Genomic DNA, 24,878 nt, shown 5'->3' on the forward strand with positions numbered 1-24,878 from the left:
CACCTGCTTCTGCCTTCCAAGTGTGGGATTAAAGGTGTGGGCCACCAGTGCCCAGCATCCCCAGAGGAATTTGTGGGGTTGATACACTATTCTCTGAGGTCGGGGGGGAGATAAGCCAGTGAGACTTCCTGGCTTTCTTCATGAGATTTTTAAGTCACAAATTTAATTTCTTTACTAGATATAGGGCTAGTCGGTATTTAAATTTTTTCTAAATCTATTCTAGAATGCTATGCTTTTTCAGGGATGTCTGTATCAATTAAATCATTCAATTTCTGCCCTTTAAGATGCTTGTGATATTTTCTCACTACCGTTTAAATGCCTGCAGCAGCTGTGCTGATGGCCTTTCCTCACTCATTGGGGTTAGAACTTAGGTTAGAATTTGTATTATTTTCCTCCCCTTCCCTCTGCTCTGCTCTGCTCTCTAGAACCAACTTTTGCTGATGTGAGACAGAGTCCCACTATGTAGCTGTGGTTAGCCTGGAACCCACTGCATAGGTCAGGCCAGTCTCAAACTCATGGAGATCCCCATTCTGCCTTCGGAGGGCTTGGATGATAGGCCAACCATGCCACCATGCTCAGCTTCCAGGGCCAACTTTAGATGCTCAGGTCCATTGTATTCTAGTTTATTTTTCACTTTAACTTGTAATCTTCAGTTCGAATGCTGTTTTGTTTTGAGACAACGGTCTCTCTGTGTAGCTCTGGCTAGTCTAGAACTCACGGAGATCCAGCCACCAGCCTCTGCCTCTTCTGTACTGGGGTTAAAGGTGTGGACCACCACACCTGGCTTCAGTTTAAATATTTCGAAACCAAATCAATTCTTAAAACTCAGGCATGAATTTGACTGGGTGCCAGCTTTCAGCTTCTTGGGAGATATTTTTCTTTAATCTCACTTAAGCCCAAGGCCGAGACAGATAGATCTGCCTCTGTGTGGCATGACTTCCTTGGGGCATCTACCCCTTAGCAACCTTATAGTCCTTCCCGAGCATACTTGGTGTTACCCCATGCCTTAGTCAAGGTTTGACTGCTGTGAAGAGACACCATGACCACAGCAACTCTTTTTTTTTTTTTTTTTTTTTTTTTCGGAGCTGAGGACTGAACCCAGGGCTAGCTAGCATAGTGGTGCAGTTGTTTATTCCCAATACTTGGGTGGCAGAGGCAAGCAGATCTTAGATCAAGTCCAGCCTGGGCTACGTAATGAGTTTCAGGGCAGCCACAGCTACATAGTGAGACCTTGTCTTTAAAAAAAAGAAAAGGAAAGACAAAAGAAAATTCAGTTTATTTTATTTTTAACTGTTTATGTGCCCATAAGAGTACCGGTACCAAGGAAGCCAGGGGAGGGTGCCCAGTCTGGAGCTAGAGTTACAGGTGGTTGTGAGCCATAAACAGTGTGGGTGCTGGGAACTAAAGCCAGATCTTCTGAAGGAACAGTCAGTGCTTTTAACCCACAGTCATCTCTTTCGACCCCTAGAGTTTGTTGTTGTTTTTTAATCTAACTTTGTGCGTGTGCGTATGCATGCGTGTGTGTGTGTGTGTGTGTGTGTGTGTGTGTGTGTGTGTGTGTGTTTCCCACCTTTGGACTTTTTTGCATAGGCCACGCCCTCTGCCTGGATTACTTTCCACCCACCCAGACACCCTTGGTCCCCTTTGCTTTTGCATTTTGTGGCTTACTTCTGTTTCGTTATCATTTTGATTTGGTCTTTGCAACAGAAGTCTCATGGAGTCCGAGCTAGCCTTGAATTGGCTTTGTAGCCGAGGATGTCCTTGAACTCCTGAGCCTCTTGCTTTGCTTCCCCAAGCTAGGATTATAGGAATGTCAGCACTGCTGGGTCCTTTTACCCTTTTCCTTAAACGCTGCCTTCTCAAGGCATTCTGCCTGCTTAGCCCCAGCGCCTCTTCTTGGTTCTTTTTTCTTTCCTTTTCTTTTTTTCGGAGCTGGGGGCCGAACCCAGGGCCTTGCGCTTGCTAGGCAAGCGCTCTACCACTGAGCTAAATCCCCAACCCCCCAGCGCCTCTTCTTACTCATTTGTTTGTTTGTTTATTGGTTCATTTTTGAGACAAGGTTCTCTGTGTAGCCCTGGCTGCTCTGGAACTCGCTTTGTAGACCAGGCTGACCTCAAACTCAGAGATTCACCTGTCTGCCTGTGCCTCCCCAGTGCTGGGATTAATAGCTAAATTTGTCATTTCTTAAGGAGTTCAGTGATTTTCCTGGCTGTTTCCTGACTCTCTATCAGTAATCCTGTCCACTCCATGCCTTCAGTCTTCGTCTCTGCAGGCCCAGCCGCTCCCTCATTGCACATTTTCCTGCCATTGTCTTCTAAGGTGCTGGATCATGAGGAGACTCCTTGAGAGCAGGAGGAAAGCTTTGGCCATAAAGATGGAATTCTAGCTTCCTCCTGGCCCCTAACCTTCCTCACATCACCCTGCACCTAACCTTCCTCATATCACCCTGCACCTTACCTTCCTCACATCACCCTGTGCCCACCCTGCGCCTAACCTTCTGAGGAGAACGATGGCCTCTCATCCAGCCCTCACAGGACATAGGGATGTTCCAGAGAGACTCCACATGGCTCCTCTTTCTTGCTCTGAGATGCAGAGCCACCAGAAGAATGAGCTAACAGATGAGCCCAAGACGTCATTCGCAGAAGTCTCCGAGTGGACTTTGGGGACTCCTTCCTGTGCCTAGACTCCAGTCCCCCAAACCAGAGCCTCAATTTCTGTCCTTTTTTCACCCCACATGCTCCAGAAGCAGCCATTGTGGACTTGGCTTCCTGGGCATCTCCCCCACTTTTGCCTTCCTCTCCTCACACAAGTGAGGCCTGGACCCCAGCAGCCTTCCTCACCATATTCTCCACAGCCCTTCTCCCACGGCCTCACCCCACAGCCTTATCCCCTCTCCAAAACTCTCTTCCCTATGGCCTCACCCCTTCTCCATGGCCTTCCTCCCTAAGGACTCACCCCCTCTCTATGGCCTCTCCAGGGCCCCATTCCCCAAGCCTCATGGTCTCTCCTCTATATTCCTCCATCCTAGCCTCTGAGAGATCTGGCAAAGCAGAACATGGCTCACACCCTGACTGGGTTTTGAGCCCTAGGCTGGCTCTGCTCTGCTTCTGAGATGAAGGTCAAGCCCTTTGCCCTCAGCTGAGGGTCTTTCCAGAGCAAAACTACTGCCAGGGTCTCACCTCTGCCACTGACTTTGGGGATGCACTCGGACAACCTCTGCCTCATGCCAGCCTCTGCCCCATGCCAGCCTCTACCTGCAACCCTTTCCTTCTCTCCCTGCCTTCTGCAGACCCTGCAGTAAGACCTGTCATGCTGAGTATAGCCCATAGCCCTCCAATATGAAAGAACAGAAGGCAGCTGGGAGCCAGCGCACATGTACACACCGATGGGACTAACCAGAAGGGGTGGCTCAGGGTCCCCAGAGGACACATTAAGTTACAGTTGTGAGACTGAAACTGCATAACTCTGACAGAGGCTCGCAGGGTGCTCAAGCAGCTGGGAGATGGATGTTCCTCTGCAGATGCCTGTGTGTGTTTCCCTGGTGACATTGGCTTTAGAGCTGTCTTGAGAGTGTGGGGGCTAGAGAGGGACTGTGGCTCACACCCCTTTACTCCTCCCTTGCTGTGGAAGGGCAAACGGCCTCCCGCAATCCCACCTAGCCCTCCCACCCCCCTCAAGGTTTTGTGTTGGTCTGGGGATGGCAATCTGAGCAAGTGCTCTCCGCCCGAGAGAGTCTCCTGCCTCTGCCACACCCTGACTTTATGCATGAACTCACTTTTTTTTCCGGCCTCGGTTTCTTACTTGGAAAATGGGGTTTGTGAGTCCAGCTGGGGCCTTGGGAGAAGCAGCTGAAATGACTGTCTAGGGCCTTTCTTACTGTTCACGGGAAATCAGTAATAGGCCCTCACTCCTCCCACTCCCCGCCATGTGACTGCTCAAGGCTGGGGATGCTCCACCCAGCCCCACCCCTCCCCAGGACAGTCTCTCAGGTAGGCCAGGCTGGACTCAAACTCACTGATCCTTCTGCCTCCACCTTCTCAGTTCTGGGATTTGGGGTGTTCTGCTGTTCCTCGTTTATATTGTGCTGGGGATTGATAGCACACTACCACCTGAGCTGTTAATGTATCTGTGGCCTGAGGCGACTTCGTCTCGTTTTAAACTGAGAAACTCCTCTCATCTCTGCCAGCCTAGGCCTTACAGGCCCACAGAGGTGTTTGGAACTGCATCAGGGATAAGAAGGAACTGGGGAGTCTGGCCATATCTTGGCCAGGACATTAGGATCTGGCCTGAGAACTCTCCTCATAGTCCCAAATATGTCTCTGCCTTTGGGTGCTATAGATCCTGGGCCTGCTTTCTTGCGCCTTGATATGGAAACAGGGACTGTAGGGCTTCAAGGCTTTCTCCGACAGCCAGGAGGTCAGGCCCCTAGCTCAGAATGAGTATAAAGACCAGGCCGGCACACAGTAGGTGCTCAGAATACAGGACTCGACCTCTCCCGCTGCTTTGCTCTCTCCTCCCAAGTTCCCTTTCTTCTGTGAGAGAGATGTCTCCAAGGAAACCGTAGGAATTATTTTAAGAAAAGAGCTGAGGCCTGGGGTGGGAGCAGATGGTAGCTTGGACCTCTGGGAGGCAGAGGCAGGCTGCTCTGGCTCCTGGAGGAGGCAGGGAGACCCAGGTTGCACCCACCACTCTCACCCCATCCCAGAAAGCATCAGGGCAAGACCTGGAGGGATATCTGTATCTGAGGGTAGAGGCAGAAAATGTTCCAGGCAACCCAAAGGACAATGTGTGGCCTCGTCAGAGTGTTGGTGGCCCCAGGTAGTGCCAGCCTTTAGCCCTGTGGCCTCTGAGTGAGCGGAAGGCCCAGCTGGGAGAAATGGGGCAGGAAACAGATTGGATTAAGGCTCGAGTCCTGGGCTCAGAACAGTCAGTATTCCAGTACTGGGTAGAAGTTCTTCACTCACTGGCTTATTCATTACCCTCACACACATGGGCTCCTTCCTCCCTTCATGTCCTCCTCAGAGCATCCTTCTGGTGAGATTTTCTTGTCCCGTGTATACCGACAAGGAAACTCAAGTATAGAGAAACAAAATGAGTTCTGAAGATCATACACAAAAGGCAAGAATTTCTCACTCAGACTCATCCTCAGTCTAGACCCCATACCTCAGGTTCCACCCTTCGTCTCTGCAGAGCAGGACTCCCACACTGTGGATGATGGGTTGGGGTCCCTCTGAGACAGCTGTGTTCCCTCTAGTCTCCAAAGGCCATCGCTTCTGAGGCATAGTCTAGCTGGGTATCCGTGACAATGCTGCGTGAGTGGCAGAATGAAGACAGGGAGCACCGGGGATTTCCCCTCCTAGCTTCAGTTTGTTCTCTAAACATTTTGCAGGCACCTCCTCCATGCCAGGCCTGGTGCCAGCCCTGGGGACAGTGACAGCTTAGCCTCAAAAACCACTTTGCTGTTAGTTTACAAAGTGCTTCTGTTGTGCAGCTAAGTCCCTGCCCCTGCCGGGCAGGTCTTTCTGCTTGTGTCTACTTTCCGTGGGAACTAAGGCCCAGCGAGGAGCTAGGTTACATTGTAGCCAGTTGTGCCATCATCAGGATTAGAACCAAGGTCTGTTCACTCCTCCCACACTCCTTCCACTGGGAGAAGCCAGGGCAAAACCAAGCAGAGGGATCTAGGAATAGTTGGGAAGTGCTGGTGAGGAGAGGGATAGGAAGAGGACAGTCCCTGCTCTCCCCCTGCTAGGAGAAATTTCCCTCATAGTTTTAGAATCTCCTGTTTGTAGGCAATTGAAGACGATCAGTTGGTAAAGCGCCTGCCACAAGGCTTGCCGATCCAACGTTCATCTTCAGAACCCAAGTGGCAGCAAGAGAGAAGGTATTCCTGCAAGTTGTGTTTGACCTCCACATACATGCTACGGCACACACGCACACTGACACACACTGTGGCACACACAAACACACACACACACACACACACACACACACACACACACAAATAAATAAATGCAATTTCAGAAGAATTTCCCCCTTGCTTTGACTGAGTCCGTGTCATGAAGTTACACAGACACAAGAGATCTGGTCATGACGGGTACCAAGTCTGACAAGCACTTCCATTGAGAAGAACTTGAGGTAATTCTGAGTCTCAAGGAGCTACTTCCAGACTCATGGAAGCATGTCAATCTGGGTCCCCAAAGCAGACCTCAAACGGAGCACTTGAGTGTCCGTAGTTATCTGGGAGGTGATGGGGGCAGCCTGAGGGACTGAAGGGGATGAGAGTGTGCAGGAGAAGAAGTAAATAAAATGTACCTTAGGGGGCAGGTGACCACCATGGGCCACTGGCCTCTATCCTACATCTTCTGAGGAACAGTGAAGAATATCCCAGAGTCCTGGCTTCCAGAGACTGGAGGCTGGGTCTTTACCTATGACTTCAGATCCTGGGAGCTTTCAAAGCTTATCCTGGGGGGTGTTGACCCTTCCTTGCACCCCATCTGTCTTGGGCTTAAGCTGGGCCAACTCCAACCTCAGCCAACGCTGTCAGGCGGAGAAGGGCAGCAGCATGGGCACCTGGGGGTCAGGGTCAGGAGCTGTCCCCGGCAGCTGCAGCTGAAGTCCAGGGTCAGTGTTTGCTACAGTGTTCCAGACAAATGTATCTTTATTGTATCTCCCAACTGAAACAGATCACCTCTGAGTGGGTGATGCTGAGGCTGAGTCTTAAAAGGCGAGCATGTGATGGGAGAGGAGGAAAAGAAGCAGGTGTCTCAGAGAGAAGCTCCTGAGTCATGAGGTGTCACCAAGAATGGGTTAGGGGAGCTACGAATGCTAGAGGCTCAGTGCTGCCATTCACAGGCTACAGAGTTCAAGCTCTATCCTGGGTACATTTTGAACAAGGATGCCAGAGATGTGCCCAGAATACTTCCTTGGAGGTGGACATGAAGAATGGATTGGAAGGGGAGCCTGGAGTGGGAAGTCAGGCAGGAGATGCCCTGCAGGATCCTGAGATGCAGGATGGCTTGGGAAACCCCTGTCTTCTAATGTTCCTGAATAGCTTAGCCCAGCCTAAACTCTTGTGGGGCTGGCACTAAGCATTCTCCAGGACTGTCTTGACCCATCTGGGTAGAACAGGCCATGCTATTATATAGGAAGACCACCACTGAAATCACCTGCTGCCAAGTGGGCTCTCTGCTGGGACTATTTCCAATCTGGGCCAGGCGTTCCACCCTCCTTCAGGGTCCTTTCCAAATCCCATGGCTCTGGCGCCTGCATGGTGGAAGCTGGAAAGTTCAATGGCAGATGTAGGGGCAATCCTGGAGAATCGGGGTACCATAGCCTCTTCTCTACCTCCTTGCTCCCTTCTAGTCTCTGGACTGGGCCAGACAAATGTCTCCTGGTCTTGTAATTACTGCGCCTTTTGCTCACAGAGCCCTGATTGTTCATGTTACCAGGCTACACTTGGATTGAACAATCCTCTCCAAAACACATATCTATCTGCCCTCACTACTCTGCTCTTTTCTTAGACAGATTTCATACAATAACCTAGGCTATCCTGGAATTTTCAGTGTAACCCAGGCTATCCTTGACTTGCCCTGCCACTCCTCCCCCACCTTCTCTAGTGCTGGGATGACAGATATAAGCCACCCTACTTGGTTCTTCCCCCTCCTTCTATCTCCATAAAATATTTTTAAATTTTTATTTTATGTGTATGAACGTTTTGTTCCCATGTGTGTACCACACGAGTGCCTGGTGCCCATGGGCATCAGGAGAGGGGATCAAATCCTGGGAACTGGAGTTATGGAGATGGTTGTGAGCTGCCATGTTGGGTCTGGGAATTGAACCCCAGTCCTTTGTAGAAGCAGTCAGTGCTCTTAACTGCTGAGCCATCACTCCAGCCCCAGCTCTGTCTCTTTTGATGACGCATTCTGAGGCAAGGGTGATGTGAGGCTTATGAGCACCTGTGACTCTTCCAGAAGATTAGAGTTCAGTTCCTAGCATCAATGCTGGGTGGCTTAGAACCTGTGACTTCAGCTCCAGGGCACGTAACGCTGTCTTCTAGCTTCTCGGATATGCCCACACGCACACAAATAAATATCAGATTTAAACTCACTCATTTATTATATAAATGGATTTCCATTTCAAGCGTTTTAATTATAACTTTGATGTATTTGCCCTCATTTGAGACAGGCTCTCTTGTCACTTGCTGTGAACGCCTGGCTAGCTGGGGCATGAGCCTCCTGTCTCCACCTCCTAGCTGGCTGTGGAGTGCTGGGGTTACAGACACACAGCACCTCACCTTGTTTGCATGAGTTCTGGGCATCTGTGGGACTTCGGTTCTCAAGTGAGTGTGGCAAGCTCTCCATCTGAGCATTCTCCCCCGTGTCCTGTTGTTGTTGTGTTGGAGGTTGCAGGGAGGGCAGGAGGGAGGGACAGAGAGAGACAGGAGATATGTCGTTAGTGTGTGAGGGTGCACGAGTACATGTGGGTGCTAATGTGTGAGCCTATATACGTGTGTCTTTCCTTAGTTAGTCTGTCTCCACGTTCCTTTTTTGAGACAAGGTCTCGCCCTGAACATAAAGCTCATCACCTTGGCCGGGTTGGCCAGCCAATTAGCTTCTGGGATCCCCCAACCTAGCTCCCCTCTCCCATTTTTTACATGGATTCTGGAGACCTAAGCTGAGGTCCTGTAGAGGAGGTGCTTTGCCAACTGAGCTTCCCAGCCCCCCCTTTTTTTAAGTATCTCAGACACTCAGAGCTAACAGCCCTGCCTTCACAATGCGCTTCAGCACTGGTGAGGGCATGGAGTTAGTAGGAACACACCATATTAAATGAGCTTCTCTCTCCCTGGTCCACCTCATTCTCAGACTCATTATGTGCAGGAGTACCCAGATAATACGCCTTTGTGCTTGCTTACTTGTTACTGTATGGTAACAGCTACACCTTGGGTGTTTGTCAAGTGACACTGTGGATGGGAATCTGTTTGTCGTGTGGGTGATTTTGATCCCCTCGCTCTATGGCCATGGCGTCTATACCACTATTTATTCATTCACTGATTTACCCTCCCTGCGGTTGCTCATTGGACTGCCTTCAGCCTTCTGCATTGCAAACAGTCTCTGTGCACCTTCCTGGGCATCTCCCACCTCTGTTCAGTGTGGCGTGGGGATCTTGGGGTAGTAGCTAGCTTCCTTAGGAACTTGGTGGGCAGTCAGACTCCCTGGTCCTGGGGGGGGGTCATGCGTGGGCACTGAAGGGATACCCTGCACATGGCACCAGTGAGACTGGTGGATGCCCATGGGTGTCCCAGCTCCCCTTCCTCCCAATAGTATGTCAGGGCTGCTTCTGGTCTTCATCCTCGCTACCTTTTGGGATTGTCATTTTTGCTGGTCCATGGGCATATAACAACATCTGGTCATGGTCTTGGTTCATGACCCCAATAGCTAACAAGCCCAGGTATCATGTCTGCCCCGTGTTTACCCTTTGTGAACCTCCCGATGTTTTATTTCACTTAGCTCAACACTGCCTTTGTGTCTTCTGTGTTCTCAGCTACAGGCATCTCCCTGGGTCACTCCTTGTCACCTCCTCCAGGAAGCCTGCCTAGACTTCAGCTCCTTAACCTCACAGAAAGGAACATTCAGTGTCATTGCCCCTTCGTTTCCCTCCTGGGAACCCCGCCTTCACCAAGGACCTTGGAGTCCTGCACAGCTCAGTCCCACAGTGGTAAAAACATCCTAATTCATTTTCCATCATTTTAAGGAAATGTTTACATTTTCAAACAGTCTAAATTATGTATGTGCATATATATATATACATATACATATATATATATAATGGTGGGATATACACAGTAGAGTTTCATTTAGTCACAAGGACAGTGAAATTATGTCCTTTGCAGGGAAATAGATGGACCTGGGGATTATCGTGGTAAGAAAATAAAACAGGCTCGGAGAGACAAACATTGTGTGTTTTCTCAAATAGGCAGAATCTATATTTAAATAATATGCACAGTATATGTATGTGATATGAAAGCAGAAAGGGGAGGAAGTAGGAGGCTGGCAAGGGGAGGGGAAGGGAGGGGGAGGGGAGGGGGAGGGAAGGATGAGGTACAGAGACATAGTATATAAAATGTCATCATGAGACCATTATTTTATATATGAACTAAAAATGAATTAAAATGTCTGAACTGCTAGTTTCTCTCAGCAAAATCAGAAGACATGACCTCGCGGGGACGTCTTTCCTACAGGGTGACAGTTTGCTGGTGCAGAGGGCAGCAGACCCCTATAAACCACCCTCACACCCTGTGCAGGCCCTGTGGCCATACTGGGCACTCACACCTGTGATTTCTTTCTCTCAATCCCTCTCCTCCTTCCCTTCTCCTCCCCTCCCACCTCTCCCCTGTACAGCCCCAGCAGTCTCTCTGGCCTTTCTTGACTCTCAGTCGCTGTCCACATCACAACCCTGCTCAAGAACCAACATCGCCTTGACTCCCCGTTCCCTTCCTAGACACCGCCTGACTTGCAACAAGAAGTATTATCACAATATAAATGTATCTGGTTTTCAAACGTCTAGATAACAGCACAACAGACACTCACGCCTGTGTGCGCTGGCTTCAGAAACAAGTCATTTCTGCACAATGAAGCCTCTCTTCCACTCCCGTCCCCTGTCCTCAGGCCACTACTTGTCAAAACCTGCCATTCATCACTCCTGTGCATATTCTTATATTAAATATGCGGGTGTCCCCAGATAATACATAGCCTTGTGTTGCATGTTTTCAAACTACGTGTCCAGCTCTTTCTGGTGCACCTTGCTTTAAAAAAAAAACCATATCATACAATTTTAAAGATCATATTGAGTTCAGGTGAAGCTTACAAATAATAAAGTCCATCTCTGAGTCGTCACAAGCAAAGTGTGGTTCTGTGACCCGTCCTAACAGATGTTTGAGGCTCATGGCATGGGGACAGCCTTCTGTGGTCACTGTTTGTCCAGGCTCCAGACAGCGGCTGTTTAGTCTGTGACCAGCTTCTCATTTATAGTCAGTGCTGTTGTAAGTATTGGTGAACAAGGCCTTGGAACCCTTTTCTGAGGCCTACACCTGCTCATTTTAGCCAACTACACAGTGTAAGGTTACACTGTCCAGCCCTGTCAGAGGCTCCAGAATCCATGAAGATCTTAGCTACCCAAGGGAAGGGCCCTTGTTCCTCTCTACTGACAGTTGCCTTAATCTACAGTCCCCTTCTCCTGCCCTTCACCTTCCACTTTTAGGACTCCAAGCTGACCTCTCCTCTGCCTGTCTTAGCTAGGAAGCCAATTCCGGCAGCATGGGCCAGTAACTGTAGTAGTTGATGGGAGTCCAAGTAGCTTAGCACAAACCCGGGAGGAAGGGATGTGTTTTTTTTTAAAGGGAGGGGTATGGGTGGGCCAGTAGTGTGAGAAGCTGGTACATTAAATTGCTCTGGGTCTTGAGGGATGAGTAGGAGTTTGTCACTGAGAGATAGTGGGAGGGCATTGCAGGCTCAGGGAAGAGGAGAGGCTAGGACTAGAATAGTGGGCTAGAGATGTGAGGAGGGTGGGCAGGCAGTGGAAGAGAAGAAAGAGGTCTGGAGGAGCCTCGGTTGCACACCTAGTATTCTCCAGGGACAGCTGTGTGGGAGCCAGGGGAGGCGGCGCATCCATCTAACACCTACTGAATGCCATGATCCAGTAAGGAGAGCTTACCTAGTCTCGTTATCTCTTCGGCTTCTTAAGGAGGTAGATGTTATGTTGTCACCATTATGCGGGTAGGAAAACGGGCTCAGGGAGAGGCTTCCTAGTCTGTGATCCCAGAGCCCCCGTGAGAGGTAGGACAGGTGCCAGGCTACGAATTCCAGAGACGCGTTAGCCAGGTACTGCTGTTCAAAACAAGGGTTCTACAGGAAGCGGGTCACCGGGAGGGGGCACCCGATCCTAGAGGCAGGAACCCCAACGGGAGAAAGAGGGGTTAGAAGAAGCCTGACTCCCGCAGCGAGACCCGGACCAGCCGCATCTTTTCTGTGCCTGTTTCCCTACCCCACAGTGAGCGCAGCCAAAACACCTTCCTGCCGACCCACTCAACAACCAGGGTTTCCAAGTTCGCGCGCCACCACGGCCGGCGCTGTGTAGCCTCGCTCCGGTAGCCTGCCCTCTCTGGACGACCGGCCGCAGATTCCCAAGCGCTCTTTGAGCTACACACCCAGCGTCCGCAGCCGCGGTGCCCCTCCCTCCCCTCCCCTTCCTTTTCCCCGGCCGGCGGCGGGGGTGGCGCGCCGGGCCCTGAGCGGCCCCCGCGGTCCCCCGCAGCCCCGGGCCCCCGGCCGGATCCGCGCCTGGTTTTGGGCGCAGCCGCGCGGCCCCCTCCCCCGCGCGCGTCTCCCCGCCCTCCGCCCCCTCCCCGCCGCTCTCGGGGAGCCGGGGCCGCGCGGCTCCTCCTCCCGCAGCCGCATCTGGGGCGCCGCGCCGGCCGGAGGAGAGGCATGGGGCGCCCGCGGGCCGGGGCCGGGGCCGGGGCCGGGGCCTAGGCGAGCGACGCTGAGAGCGAGCAAGCGAGCGAGCGGAACGGGCGCAGCGCAGAGGCCGAGTGGACAGAGGCGGTCGAGCGCCGGGCACAGGTGAGCGCGCGGGGGTGGCACGCGTCAAGACCCTCCTCCGAGGCTAGATCTCGGGCAGCCCCCGGCCACGGGCAGCCCCGGGACAGACGCTCTCAGCGGTGGGGTCTCCCGGATCCTCCGACGGGTGGTGGCGCCGGGGCCTGGAGCCCGACGCCGGCCGGCCCCTCCGATGCTGCCGGCCCTTCCCCGGCCAGGGCGCAGGAACAGCTCCCGGCCCTCCATCCGCAGGCGGCGGGTAGCGGCAGCCCCCTCTCGGCCGCGTGTCCGGCCGGCCCGGGTTCCCTTGCCTTCTGCCTGCCGCAGGCTCCCACTCCCTTCCCGGGATCTCCCCGGGACCGGGCATCCGGGGAGGGGGCGGGCGACCCCGCGCCGCATCGTCCCGGGCGGGCTCTCGTGCCCGGGAGGGGCCGAGCGACCCTGGCACCTGGGCTGTGTGTGTGTGGGGGGGCGCTCACATGGCCACCGGAGGCCCCCACGTGCGGCGCCCCGCGGGAACGGGGGTTCGCGTACAGAGCGGGTGGAGGGTAGACCAGGTGGCTGCGGAGGCCAGCTGGGTCCAGATGTGCAGGGCCTGCTGGGAGGGGACATGTGCTACCTGAGCAAGTGATGGTCCTTGGGCCTCTTTGGACAGAGCCTGCCTTGTTGGATTCCCCATCCAGCCCTTCATCCATCTCCTTTCTCGCGTTCTACGCTGCCTGTGTTGCGGAGAGGGGCTGTCACCGACTGTTGATGTTGTGGGAGAAAATGAAATGGGGGAAGGGTGGTGGGTAGGTGGGTGGGTGAAGGCCAGTTGTGGCGGAGGTACCCTGAGAATGGGGAACCTTACGCTTGGAGGACTGTGCTGATGGCGGGGGTGGGGTGGGGGTGCTGGGGTAAGAGATGTCCCATCACTTCCACCTGCTTGGAAGTAGAAATGGCAGAGGGGGAGGGGGCTGCAGTCCCCAGCCCTAAGGAGGCTGGACTGCCCCGCCTCATACTCTTGGCACCTCCTGCGCGGTGGGGGAGGGTCCGGTCCCTCTGCCTCTGTGGCTTCACTTGAAGGAGGTGATGGTACAGGACTATGTCAGAATGCCTGTTGGAGGAGTCTGTGGAATTCTTTCCCTCAGGTGGCTACCTCTCTCCCCTTCCTCTGGTATAAGGAACTGTGGGCTGCCTGGGCCAAGGGTGGTCCGAGGGGCCTGAGCCAGACTGTTAATGACAGCGGGACTGGGTGGGGCCGCAGAGCTGGCTTCCAAGCTGATGGCTGAGGCTCCGGTGTTAGAAGCCACTGTTGGGGGCCACCCTACCCCTCGGCTGGGCTTCAGCGACTGCTCCACAAGCTCCGAGTATGTTCCCAGTAGCTTCTGAAAATGCAGTCTGTGCACGTGGGGCAGGCGTGTGTGCCTGTGTCTGTATTGGGGTAGGGGTGGGATAGAGTGCGTGGGTTCTCCTGGAGCTGGGGAATGCCCGGTGTGCCAGTGAGTGGTGTCCGTGAAGCCCTCATCCATGTAGGCCAGGTGGAGCTGGGCTGGGCACCGGAGAGGTAGTGGGCAGGGCCCGGAATCAAGAGAAAGTGCGGGGTAGGCAGGGCCTGGTGCCTGACTTACAGAACCGGGTACCCAGGAAGCATCCTGCTGGTGTCAGCCAGAGATGAGCTGCAGGTTTGAGGGCTGTGCCCCGGGCGCAAGGCTGCTTGGCAGTCGAGCCTGCTGTTTTGAAGGAAGCCTGCGCAGCACTTAGGGGCCGAGGGTGGAACGTGTACTTGGAGCTTCCAGAGGACTCAGTGACGTATCTAGTGTATGGGGCACCCACTGGCATCTTGTTAGGATTTTGTGGCTCACGGCATCTGGCTTCAGAAATGCCAGCGTATCTGCACACTGAGGGACGTTGTCCGCTGCTCGTCACCCAGCAGAGAGCAGGTGGTCTCGCCGCCCCCCCCCAGCTGTAATTGATGAGGACTCATTCATTTCAAAAATAAAAATAATAAAAAATAGCGTTCTCGGATTCCAGTGGACTTCAGTATGTTCATTTAAACATTACGAAATGGGAATGAATAAAATCTGAATTCCGATTTTCTTTTTTTGGAAAGCATGTAGTTGGTCCACAGCTCCCAGCCTGAAGCCCAACACCCCCCCCCCACCCGCAGCAACTACCTCTCCGCTGCATCTTGGTCCCCACCTTCTCTCACTTTGGCTCTGGTCTCCATGGCCTGCTTTTCAGTTCCTGGACTGCGTTCAAGTTGCCTTTAGCCTCAGGGTCTTTGAGCATGCTGGGTCCTCTTGCCATACCTACCCCCCATACACCCACATCACCCACTTAACTATTCCTTATCAGCCTGGCCTCGTCCTAAGCATTGCTTCCTCAGTGCCCAGGCCACTCCGTGTCCCTGTCAACGGCTCCACAGTCCGAAGACCTCAGCTTTACTTCCGTTACCGAAGTTGTACTGTGTGATTGATGTGGGAGGACCAGCCACACCTTCCCATTAGCCTCCCTGTGCTGAGGACTGGTCTTGACGGGCTGAGGGAACTTATTTTATTTTATTTTGGTTTGAATGAATGGGTGAGTGTGAACCGGAGCATTCCAAGTGGAGGGCTGGGCGATGGGCACAGAAGATACTTGGCCAGGTCCAGTTGCCCACATAACCATCCCCATGGGTTCCTCGGCCTCCAGCTGGCTCTGTACACCCAGAGGCACTTGGCAGACTTGTGGGAGTTATAGGTCTGTGGCATCTAAAATCCCATGTGTCCCTGGGAGTCCAGAGGTTCCGTCCGGCAGAGACTGAGGTCGTGTTTGGGTAGGTCCAGCGTCTTTGGGCATCCCTGTGGCCCTGTGGTCTATTTGTCCCTGCATCACATCATGGGTTCACATCAGTTTCCTACCTAGTTACCCCTTGTTGCATTTACGGGGGTGGGGGGAGTGCTGCTAGCTACTAGATTCTCGCCTGCCATTCCTTCTTTGGGCCACTAGTGTTTCCTGCTCCACTCAATGCTCAGTGCTGCGGGGGGGGGGGGGGCAGAGTCAAATCAGAGGAGATCTTCCTGTTCTGGGAAACGTCCCCAGAACATGTGCTGCTCAGGGGTTGGAGGCCTCAGGGATTTGGGAGAGTGAAGGAGCAGGACCCTTCGAGCCGAGGACCCCACTGGCATTCATAAAACCAGGAAGGCAGCCTGCATCCCTGATCAGAGAGGTGGCCCTCCTGAGCGGTCCTCAGGGACACTGGTTATGAAGGTGAGCTGCTTCCGTGTGCACTCTGGGATGCAGGATGGGGCTTGGTCTGCTCTGGTAGGTTTGAAGGACGGCGTGTGTACAGATTCAGGGACATGGTCCACAGAGTGAGAGGGGCTGGTGGTTTCTCCTGATGGATAACCCTGCCATTAAAGAGGTGAAGTGGGCTGGCTCAGGTAGAGACCTCACTGTTAAGTGAACTCTGACTGGGCACATTAAGGAAATAGCGAATACTCAGCAGGGCTTCCTGCGGTGAAGAATGCAAGGACAAATGTATGCTCAGTTCACTGGACTCTTGGTTGGTCTCTTAACTGCACGCGCTTACCTTTCTTCTGTATATGTGGTCTGAGGGAGGGGGCAGTTATTGGCTGATTCTCTGTGTCCACCTACTCAGTAGGCCCCCAGCAACAAACTCAAGCCAAGACTAGAGCCTTTAGGGTATGCTCGACACCCTGCAGTTTGCAGGTCATGTTTAATTTCCACTCTTTCTAGCTATCCCTTTGGTAGGAATGAGGAAGAAATACGTTAATTTGCCTGCCTGGTGGGGAAACTGAGGTGCAGGAGTTGCCCAAGGTCACTAAGAGGCTGGAAAGTGGGTCCACAAGTCCAGGAACCCCCAATCCCTGGGCCCTAGGGGGTAGCCATTGTGTCAGGGCCTCTCTGGAGTAGATGGCACATCACTTCCTGAGCAAGGAGCAGCCTGGATCCTTCTCTGCTTGGTTTCGCAATGCCGCCTCCTCCCCACCCGAGCCGTCTGACGTGGCCTTTTCAAAAACCCAAAATGAATGGAAGCACATTTTGTTTGGAGAATTTTGCTACACCCCTCACTAGGGCTGGTTGCAAAACCAGGCTTGGGGATTCCTGCTAATGTTGACAATGATAATAATAATAACAGCCGTTATCAGCAGCTGACAGTTAATAAAAAACAACTATCTGCTTCATAAAGCATCATTGACCATCTCCCAGAACTAAGAGCGTGGTTCAGGGCCTGCTACTTAGAACCACTGACTCCAAGCATCCTACATCTGCTTCAGCCTCTACCACACCCCATTCTTATTAGCCCCATTTTACAGGTGTGGAAACGGACATGGAGAACTTTTAAGTAATTGGACCAAGGCCACATAGATGGCGAAACCCTGGTACCGGGATTTGGATCTAAATTAGACAGTTTTGAGTCTCACCTTAGCCCCTTCGTCTGAGGATCCTGAAGTGTTCCCGCTTGTTCACCAGCAGGCGATGAGCATGAGGTTTATGGGGATCAACTGCAGTAAGCTCATTCCTGACTTTGGGGAACCAAACACTGGACATGGAACTGACCTGGCAGAGGCAAGCAGGCTAAGGCATCCGCAGAATTCAAGGATCATAGGCAGCAGCCGAGCCTCTCAGCCCTGTGATAGGCCTGGTCTGAACTTTGACTGGCCCCCGCCCCCCACCTGTTACATGCCACCATGTAAAGGAGGCTGTGAGCCACCCTTACAATGTCCTGGAGGTTATATGGATGGTAAGAAGTGACCAACACTGCCAGCCCACTATGGGGGATTTGGTTCCCAGGATCTTTAGGTTAAGAAGCAAGTTCCCTTCCTCTGAAACAGAGCAGCAAGCCTCTAGGGTCCCATCTCCAAGAGTGGCATAACACACGTTCAGAGGGACATTTGGCATTCTACAGGGTTCACCGTGAGAAAGCCCAGGGTGGGGTTAGAATGCATCTGATGATATAGAACTGGGGTAGGAACCCTAGCATGTACATGGAGCGAGACTTGCTGGTGCGTAATTGAGTGCCTACTGTGTACCCAGCATTGCGTGGGACCTCAGACAGGATTAGGAAACCAACCTGACTAGGACACCATGCACCCCAAGTTCCAGTCTTGGGGTATGGAGCAGTTGGCTTCTGGGCTCAGGCATATGTCTTTGTGTAGTGCCAGGCTCCTGGTGGGTCTTGACATCTGTCCGGTGTGCTGTGTGTTTGAGGGAGTGTAGGAAAGACAGTAGATTGCTTGCTGTTCTGTTGCTGTATTTCCTGACTCAGGACCTGCACCTCTCTGAGCTCCACAGTCTCCATCGCTTTTGTGGGGTGGGGGTGCCATCTGAATCCTCGCCTGCTCAGCTCTTTGGAACTTCAGGGGTGAGCTGAGCTGGACTTCCTTCCAGGAGGTCGCAGGGGTCTGGTGTTGTGTTCCCATCCTGACAGCTGCCTGGCTTCCCCACTACCCTCTGTCTCGGAACCCCTGCTGGGGGTAGGGAGCACTCCCACCTATGCAGGCTGACTGGGTGCTGAGGTAGTGACGAAGCCATGGACTGCAGAGCACAGCTTGGAAACGGGGATCAGGTTTGCTCAAAAACGGGGGAAAGTTTCTTCCCACCACTCTGGCACCCCAGCTGCCTGCCTGCCTGCCTGCCTGCCTGCCTGCCTCCCCCGGCTGTTGCTAAGCCCAACATCCTTAGCTCTGGGAGGCTAGAGCTCTCTCTAGGCTCTGAGTGCCACAGACTTGCTGGTCCCCAGGCTTCTGGACCCTCCTTTGCTCAGTAGCGTGAACTGTGTGGACTAGGCTCTGGATTCTGTAGCGTTGTGATGACCCCTCCGGAGGCTGCTTGTCTGGATGCAGCCTGCCTTGGATAGAGATGGCTTCTGGTCCCTCTGCCCCAATGTTTTCTATGTATGAAGTCCATGTTGAGGATGTGGGGTACTGTGCTCATCCCTGTTTATGAACAAGGAAACTAGGGCTCTAGGGGAGGCGCATTGAGCCAGAGGGTGGTGGGGTAGGATTTGAACCCAGGTACATGCACCTGACAGTCCAGGCAGGAAGCTAGGACTGAAACTGGAGGCCACCTGGTGACCAAGCGTCTGTGTAGTCTCTAGTCTTAGTTTCCTCTCTGGGTGAGAGTGGTGTGGAGTGCACCCATCTCCAGGCCTCACGTGACCCAGCTGTGGTCACAAGTTAGGAGGTGTCAGCATCTCACACCTTGCCTTCGCAGGGACTTGTAGGCTCTGAAGGCTTCCTAGAGGACCCTTGTGAAACCTCCCAGGGACTGTGTGGGAATGGCAGAGGCAGGCAGCTCCGAGTGGCCCCAGAGGCCCTGCTCAGCCTTGGACCCGAACTATTTTTGCTCATATGTAGGTTTCAACTGGCCTTCCAGGCACTCTGAGAGAGTGCAGTGTGATGGGGAGCTACCGTTGCCCTGGCTGCCTCCGTTGGATGTCCTGCATACAGTGTGCTTGTATGCGTAGTGCGTACATGCGTGTGTGTTTGTATGTTTATGTGTGTGGGGGGGTATGGTGTAGGTATGTGTGGGACATGCTTGCTATGTGGTTCATGGAGAACCTCTTTGAATGTATGTATCTATGGCATGTGGTGATATGTATGTATGGGGAGGGGAGGGGTGTGAGGAGATACACACAACATGTGTAAGGTGTGTGAGGAGGTGAATATAGTATGGATGTATGGTGTGAATGTGTGGGGCATATGGGGAGGTGTGATACGTGTGTGTGGTGTGCGTATATGTGGTATGTAGGAAAGTGTTTGTTTATATGTGGTGTGTGGGTGAAGTGGGAGGAGACATGTGTAGTATGTATGTATGGTGAGGGGAGTAGGGGTGGGGGTAGGGGGAGGGTGTTTGTGGTGTGCGATATACATGGTGTGCGTGGAGGCATCTATATGGTATGTGGGGTATGTCACGGTATATGTGCATATCCGTGACCTTGGGAGGAAGAGTGCCGGCGCATGGGGGATGTATGTGTGTCAGGTATGTGTGAGAGACACTCTGCCCTGACTCCGGCCAGGCTTCTCGTGGATTGAATCATTCTGACACGGGGACAGAGATATGTAGACATTGTCACCCCTTGGGGCTTCCCTTCTCTACTTCCCTTCCTTATTCGTGAGTATTCATTCAGAAAAACACATGTCAAGTGCCTGCTCGGAGCTGGGCTTGCACAGTGAACAAGTGGCTGATCCCTGCCCCGCCGAGCCATGATCCTCTTGGGAGGCCTGCAGTCGTTACATAACCTTCCGGATGAGTGTAAACTGAAGGCAGTGACAGGCGCGCTACCGCGCACACCATAGTTAGTGTTGGGGATCGGGGGGCCAGCCTCAGGAACTACCTGAGGCTGGGAAGGCTGGTCCAGAGCCCTGAGGTAGGGGCAGTGTGGAATGCCAAGGTGGCAGGCTAGAGAGAGCAAGGAGGGACTTGGTATGGGTTAGACTCAGGCTGGCCACGTGGTCTTACTGGCTGCAGAAGACTGCTGGCATGTGAAGAAACCAAGGAACAAGAGAGCGAAGCCACCTAGGCAGATCTGAAACCTTGGTGGGATGTGGACTGGTATAGTCTACCATGGCGGTCCATGGCGGAACCCTTGTCTACCGCTGTGTCTGCTCCAAGACATTTGAATGGGTCTTTTAAGGTGCTGCAGAGACCTGAGGAGTAGCAGGACTCTCTCCCGCTTCGATGTGGATCTGGGGTATAACAGGACCCTCCCCAGCCTCCAGCCTCTCCCGGATGCATGCTTCTCAATGAAAGAACCCAGGGAGCCACGGATGACTCCTGAACAGGGCAGGCCCACAGCGCTCCCCTGGCCAGCAACTGCCAGGTTTCCCGGCACTGGCATGGATTGTTGGCTGCCTGCCCACCTGCCAGGGCCAAGACCAACACTGGCCAACCGCTGCTGACCCAGTCTGTGCTCCCTCTGCTGATACTGGCCAGGGCAGGGGCACAAACAGTGGGCAGCCTGGGAGCTGTCGCCGTGGCCCACTACGGCCCAGTGTTTCCAGGAAGCATTTGTAAGGCTTGATGAATGATGGCAAAGTGATTCTCAGAGCTTGGCAGAGAGGCACCCCCTCTCTGGATCCCTAACGGCAGGCCTGGGGTTCAGAGAGGAACCTGGGCTCCTCCTGCAGCCCACAGCAGCCACAAGGCTCCGTAGACTTCCACTGGGTCTGTTTCCATATCTTACACTCAGGTAATGTCTCTGATGGAGGACCACACCCAGCTGCTTCTACCACAGTGGGCCCACAGCCCTCAGTATGACAGTTGGTGTGCTCTGTCACCTGTCTCTTGCAGCCACTGTTCTCCTGAAGTTCCACAAGAAGACAAGGGTATTTGTAATATTCTGTGTTCTCTGGCCTCCCAGCTCCTGCCTCTACTGTTCCCTTAGTCTGTACCGGGTCTATCCTCATGCGTCTCTGCACCCCTCACAGGTGCAGACTGCGAGGGTCTTCGAGCATGCAGGAGCCCTTCCAATCTGATCGCAGCAGTCTCAGCACCAGCAGGCATCCAGTCAGGAGTGGTGTCCAGGCCCTGTGGAGCCTAGCAGTGCACGCAGCTGCAGGGGAGAGGTGGAGGATGGCTGCCATGGTGGGTATAGCACAACGAGGCCAGCGCCACACAGCTATCCGTGCCAATGTGTCCTTTGTAACCCTTTGTGTCCCTCCCTCTGCCTTGGGAACAGCATCCTTTCTGGAGGCCAGTTCCTCATCTGTCTTGTTGCAATGGGCTGGTCTCTGTCAAGCTCACCTAGAAGTCAGAGCTTTCTTTCCAACCTGGGAAAAGCCAGAGTCTCAAAGTCTGTTTCCAGGAGCAAAATATGTTTCTTCTTCCCTTTCTCTTCTTTTTTCTTGATTCCTTGCGTTAGTGTCTTGCTAGTACAGCCTGGGCTGGAACTTGCTGTTTAACTCAGGCGGGCCTGGAACCCGAGATCCTCTTGCCTCAGCCTCCTGGAGCTGGGATTACAGGTTTGTGCTTCCACACCCAGCTTCATTTCTTGTCCTTGTCCTTTGAGCCCTGTGTGTGGCCTGTCTGTTCTTGTGACTGCTACGCTGTACGCTCTCCGAGGCCAACTCCCACTTCTGGCAAGGATTGCACCAAGGATTGTTAAAGGCCTGGCAGGGCATTCATCTTCAGCCTCAAAGGGTGACAGTCAAGACCGTTTGAAGATGGACACGGGCCACCTGTAGCTTGGTGCTGGTATGCAGTACTCTCAGAGGGTCAGATCTGTCTGTGTGTCTGTCCACCATCACAAGGAGTAACCCAGGATGAATAAAGTGGGCAATAGAACTCCTATGGTAGAACAGGGATCCTAGAAGTAGGACCTGTCTTCTCCTAGACCCAGGACCGAGTGCCCTCTTGGGGAGCTGATTCCCCATGCATCCATCCTTCTATCCATTCATATATTCTCTTCTTCATTGGCTATCTAGTACTATGGAACTGGACTCTGCAGCTGATGTTATACAAATGTCCTCTCACCCGGGACACCTCCAGGAGCCATCTGAGGGACTCAGTGGAGAACAACTTGGCCAGGCCAAGAGGCGGTGTGGCGCCTGGGTCAGAGCGTGGCCTTTGTCTCTTGAATGACTCTGGGCACGGGAGAACAGTGTCCTCTCAGGAGGGGAAACAGGGCAAAGAGAAAAGTCGTTCCTGGGGTCGCTCACTTAGCAGCTGCTGGTGTGGTGTGGATGGAGCTGAGTGCATTTGGCTTCAGAACCTAGCGGTGCCCCACCCAGGCTGAGAGTGGGTCAGGACATGGAGGCTGGCTGGGGAGACTGTGGGCACCTTCATGGGGTGTTCACCGCAGGCCATTTCTGCCAGGCGGTTTTCAAGAATAGGTTTGTTTGTTTGTTTGGTTTTAAATAGAGAAAGCAAAAAGGAACGGAAGTGGGTAGGTACTCAGTCCCGAGAACCATGGGCCGGGCCTCCGGGAAAACAGCCACATGAGTTTGACACCCTGAGGAAGTGAGGTGATTATGAGGGTCTAGGGGTGAGAGTCTAGTTAGACGAGCCCAAGCGACCGTGAACAACGCTCAGCCTCAGTTTCTCCTTTCGTACTCAGAAGAGTGTCAGAGCACTGCCTGCCTTGAAGGCCTGATTTGTGGGTGAAGTGGGGTCCCAGATACCAACGAGGTGTCTACAACAGAGCCTGGTGCATAGTGGGCACCCAAAAATGGCTGATATGCTCCGGTTCTTGCAGAAGGACCTGGTTCTCACTGAGAGACCAGCCTGAGAAGGAAGACCAAAAAGTGAGCACACTGTTTGTAGAGTACCAGCACAAAGAGAAATAGACAGTGAGAATGAGGCAGGGTCAGAAAAACAAGATTCCCGACTAAATCCAGTACTCTGTGTAGGGGGTACAGTGTACGGACTGTGTAAGAGCTTCAGGAAGTAAAAGAGAATTCTTGGAACCACCAGAGTCCCTCGGAACCAGAATGCCTGTACTTTACCCTTCCCCCCAACCCCCAGGCCTCTCTGGGATCCTGCTAGAGTCCTTCTCTCCTTGGAACCCTCTTTTTTTGGCTGGCCTGGTTTCTGCATGGCCCACATTCCAGGTGGCAGCTTTGGGCAGAAGGGTAGGCTGTGAGTCTTTGATTGGAGGGTCTCTGTCAGGTCCAGCCCTGACCTTGGGCCCTGGGGACACCTCCCTCTGTCAGGAGATAACAGCTGTAAGTAGTGGGCAGGTGGTCCATCTTGCTGAGCACCCAGACCTGCCAGAAGCCCCCTACACCATCTGGGCACCCAGCTTCGGAGAGCAGATGTATTTAGGCCACTGTACAGATTCTGTGTCAACTGTGCTTGTCACTGGGGAAGCAGGGCTGTGAGCAGCCACACCTGGTACAGTATCCCAGCCCTTCCTGAGCTGTTGACTGCTTGAGGGGACACAGGTGATAACAGTGTGGGGTGGACGGGGGGGGTCCTCTGCTGAGGGTGGGAGATATCCTTTCTCCCTGTCTTCTAAGGCATTGTCTTCCCTGACCCTTCATATTTAGGTCACACAAAAACCCAACTACTTGTTTCCTGCCCGTGCTCCACCTCTGAGCTCCCTGGGCTGCTGCTCCTTCTCAGAACCCAAGCACTTCCTCCCTTGTGAGGGTCCGTGTGGACCAAATGCTAGGGACATGAAGATGAAGGTCTCCGAGCTGGTCAAATCTTAGTCCAGGAGAAGGCTGGCAGACTTCTGAGACGATCCAGGACACCTGTTGACGTCAAGGAAAGTCCTACAAGGGGCACCAGGATGTGGTGATGGTGACCTGGGCCAATATTCTAGGGCAGTAGTCTGTGTTAAATCCTGGGAGTTGGAGACATCAGCCCTCCTGGCTGAGAGGACAGCAGGTGTGAAGACCCACAGTCGAGGAAGGGGCCTGGCTGCTTGCAGATGTGGAGAACCCTCCGGAAGGCAGGGAGACTGTCAGAGTGAGGGGCTGGGTCACCTCACCTGGCCATGAGGGAGGAACTGTGGGTGAGTTTTCAGCTTGCCTATGGCCGGGTCTCGTGCAAGTTTGCCTGGGTGATGGTCAGTCACTGCTTCCCCCTGCTGCTCTCCAGGCTACCCAGACTTCCACAGCAGATGCACAGGGCCAGGCTAGCCAGCTGGGAATCAGAAATAGCATGCACGTGCTTGGCGTGCTCCCCCTCCTCAGCGCCTCTCAGCTGTGCCTGCCTGAGTCAAGGACGGCGGCTCGGTGCTTGCGAGCCGGGTGACCTTCTCCCTCCCGTTTATTAATACACCACCCGCTGGGCCTTCGGTAGTGCAGAGAGTGTGAGGGGTGGGACAGCAGGGAAATGCTGAAGCACAGAATTCCACCCGGACACCAGACAGATGCCCAAGATGGATGGAGAGAGTGTAAACAGCCTTCTAGATATCTCTACATCAGTCTGCCTGGCAGGTATACTTATTCTTGAGTCGCCCATCCTGTGCCAGGCTCGGTGATGGGTAGGGACCATGGACCCAGGCTGGCCCTTGGGGAACTCAAAAAGTAAGCAAAGCCATGATGAGGCTCAAGTTGGGAGGCAGCGGGAGCTGAGGGTTCAGCCTGGAGTCACAGAGGCTTGACGGGGGAGGCAACCCCCAAATGATGAAGAGTTAACTACACAGGATCAAGATGAACACTCCTACAAAGGGGCCCCAAATATTCAAATGCAAGTGAGGGGGTCCCTGTGGCCAGGAAATGGAGGAAGGTGGGTGAGGCTGGGTGAGTGTTGGGGGAAAGTGTACAGAGATGGTGGGCGGCCTTGTGTACTGTCGTCGGGGTTTGGGGGTTTACATGAGGGCTCTGCTTACCACCTGACTTCAGACAA

General features: G+C 53.4%; 1 protein-coding gene and 1 long non-coding RNA gene across 5 annotated transcripts in view; one reads left to right on the forward strand and one right to left on the reverse strand.

Annotated features, from left to right (window-relative positions):
• Nucleotides 1-8,091: 8,091 nt before the first annotated feature.
• On the reverse strand, nucleotides 8,092-12,221 carry LOC134486192 (uncharacterized). Its single transcript, XR_010065007.1, has 2 exons — nucleotides 11,710-12,221; nucleotides 8,092-8,381 (listed from the first exon to the last, which is right to left on the reverse strand). It is a non-coding gene; the product is annotated as an uncharacterized LOC134486192 (long non-coding RNA).
• A 179-nt stretch (nucleotides 12,222-12,400) lies between these two features.
• Dlgap4 (DLG associated protein 4) overlaps nucleotides 12,401-24,878 on the forward strand; it is a 147,598-nt gene continuing 135,120 nt past the window's right edge. For 2 of the 4 annotated variants that reach the window (XM_063283180.1, XM_063283179.1), the window contains exon 1: nucleotides 12,401-12,617. The gene's annotated coding sequence lies outside the window, so the exon portion shown is untranslated. The remainder of the gene's footprint in view (nucleotides 12,618-24,878) is intronic. The other 2 variants (XM_039104402.2, NM_173145.2) reach the window with 2 other exon arrangements.

This window comes from Rattus norvegicus, chromosome 3, assembly GCF_036323735.1.
Source record: "Rattus norvegicus strain BN/NHsdMcwi chromosome 3, GRCr8, whole genome shotgun sequence".
In the NCBI taxonomy this organism is placed as follows: domain Eukaryota; kingdom Metazoa; phylum Chordata; class Mammalia; order Rodentia; family Muridae; genus Rattus; species Rattus norvegicus.